This window comes from Trichomycterus rosablanca, chromosome 1 (assembly GCF_030014385.1).
Source record: "Trichomycterus rosablanca isolate fTriRos1 chromosome 1, fTriRos1.hap1, whole genome shotgun sequence".
NCBI classification, from domain to species: domain Eukaryota; kingdom Metazoa; phylum Chordata; class Actinopteri; order Siluriformes; family Trichomycteridae; genus Trichomycterus; species Trichomycterus rosablanca.
Window position 1 is genome coordinate 11457147 of NC_085988.1, and position 2811 is coordinate 11459957.

Consider the following 2811-nt stretch of genomic DNA (forward strand, 5'->3'; position numbering starts at 1 on the left):
ATTCCAATTTAAGTGAAATGTCGACAGCGTCATAATAACATAAGAAAGAAATAAAACATGATGACTGATGCACATTATAGCTGAAAGTATGTGGACCCCCCCCCCCCCTCCAATCCCATGGCTATAACAATGTCCAGCAACGTCCACTTACAAAGGCTTTCTGTAATATTTCTGTTCATTCAGTCAATACATGTAAGGCCTGACATTTGGTTTGCTGTTTAAATTCATCACAAATGTGCAAATGTGTTCAGTCAGGTTGAATTCCTTCACAACTATATAAGCCCATTTTGGCTACAAGTTATACAACAGATGATACAAACTTTAGTTGTTTGCAATTAAATTTAAATTGCAATTGCAATTAAAACTATTTTTAACTATTGTTATTAAAATATACTTGTTGTCAATTTGTATACTTTTGAAATACATGTTTTTTTCCAGTGGCGAGCCGTGTATTTCACACCTAGACCTTCAGTGGCGTATTGCCTGAATAAATCCACTTCTTAATAACATCGTTATGGCTATAGAAACCATCAATATTATGCAGAAATGTAGTATAATGAGTCGTTACCTTACAGAGAACTCAAGTAGCCAGAATAATGCCATTACTAAAGCAACAAACCCACGTAGCACGATTCAACAAGTGTCCTTCCACTGCAGCCACAGCTGCGACACACACCAAAACGCATCAATAATAACATCATAAAATGACAATTACCGCTCGTAATTACTCAATTGAAAGTGGTGAACGAATCCTTTTCCCTGTTGTGACAGGCATGATAACTTCGGGGTTGCCCGTCCTTTCTTAATAATGTCCAGCTTTCCTTGAAAAGTCCATCCTGAAAATGTGCCTGTAAGTAAATCTGGGACCAAATCAATTTCTTCTCCCCCTTCAGCCATTGTAGGTTTATCAAACAGCTTAAATCAAGAGAAATATATTTTCGCGTGTGCAAGTCACTACAGATAAAGTTGGTTAAATCTGACACTTTATGTTCTTTAACCATCCAATCAGAGGACTTAAAACGCCAACGTAATTGCACGCCTGCTAGATGGCCTTGGCAACGCCAACTCAAAATCTGATTGGTTAAAGTATCAATTTCATTGCCGTTTATTTTAGGCTAGAGGCGCCCGCACTACTGATTTTGAAGTCCTTAAGGCAGATTTCTTTGACCCTGGCAACACATGATGACTGAAATATGATTGGATAATAGCTCTAGTATAAATATACACGGCTGGAAGCAGCGCAACCAAGAGAAAATCTATGAAAGAAAGAAAACTATTTGGAATCAATTAATAAATGTTCATGGAAAAATATATTAAAACATAAGTCATAAGTGATTCTGACAGTGTTTAGGCCAGCAGAGAAGGCCTTGCTGGCCCTCACAGTCCACCACTGGTTTTTTCTCATGTAAGTGTTGTTTGAATTAGGCCTATGTTTAAGGCAAGGTAGCAAAATTTGCATGATTGTTCATCATTGATATTAATATCGGGGTGTCTTATAGTTACCAAGTAGCGCCTCTTGCTGCCTGAAAAAAAAGAACGAAGAGCCATTTTTCGGAACGGCTCTTTAAAAGGAACGGAGCCAAAAGATCCGGCTCCCTTCAAAGAGCCATAATTCCCATCACTATCGCCAAACCACGTCTTTATGGATCTTTATAGACACAATTAGGGCTGGGTATCGCCACTAATTTCCTGGATCGATTCGATTCCGATTCACAAGGTCCCGATTCGATTCGATCTTCGATCTTCGATTCAATTTCGATTCAACACATTTAGGCATATTTGAGTTACATTAACAGGTTTTGTTTAAATATGTACAGATGTTCAGAGAACGAATGTGATAATTGTACAAAGAACATTTATTATTAAAAATATTTGTGTATTTTGTTTACATAAATAATTAATCCAAAACAGAAAACAGTAACATTCATTTTTTATTATTATTTCACTTGTCTGACATGCTACAACATTGTAAATGTAATGTAAACATACACCTGGCTGTTGTACAGCTTATGCCAAGTTTACACTACACGACACTCTGATTAACACGTGGTCACTGTAATGTTCACACTACACGACTGATCGGCGATGGGGAGTTTTACACTACACCATCCATCACCAGGGGGAATCACAGGCGAGCTTCTCTGCTCTCCAAAACTACGTTTTGTCACGAAAACACACGTGAGAAGTGATGAAAGGTTTAATGATACCACGTCCAAACATGCACATCAACAAGTAGCGAGCGATCAAAGTTTGTGCGCTGATGAAATAAATGAATCTGAGTGGATTTGGCAACACGAGCAGCATGGATCGTTCTGTAGTGAGTTGGAGGTTAATAAATATTTTGTTTTGTAGAGAACGATCTCGCGTGTGCTGATGTATTCTGATAGAAACTATATTGCGCTCCACCACCTGTTTCCAACCTCTCCCCTGTGTTTCCCCTCGCTGTTTCTCACATTGATTGAGAGTCGAGTTTTGATCGCAGAGCGAACACCGAGTTCCTCCCGAATCCAGAGCCGAGCGAAAATCAGTGCAAAAAGTTGTGTAGTGGTCATAACTTGAGCATCTGCCATGCTAAACTGATGTGCAGGTCAGATCTCGTTGCATGAAAAAACAGTGGCTGGTCACGCGAAATTAAAGGGGGTAACAATAGTAATAGATTTCCGTGTGCACCGTAAAAAGGGGCGTATTTAAAAAATCGATCTCGCATTTATATGAATCGATATCAGATCGTTCAAATAAAGATCGATTAAAATCGAAAAATAGATTTTATAAACCCACCCCTAGACACAATGCAATATATATATATTTTTT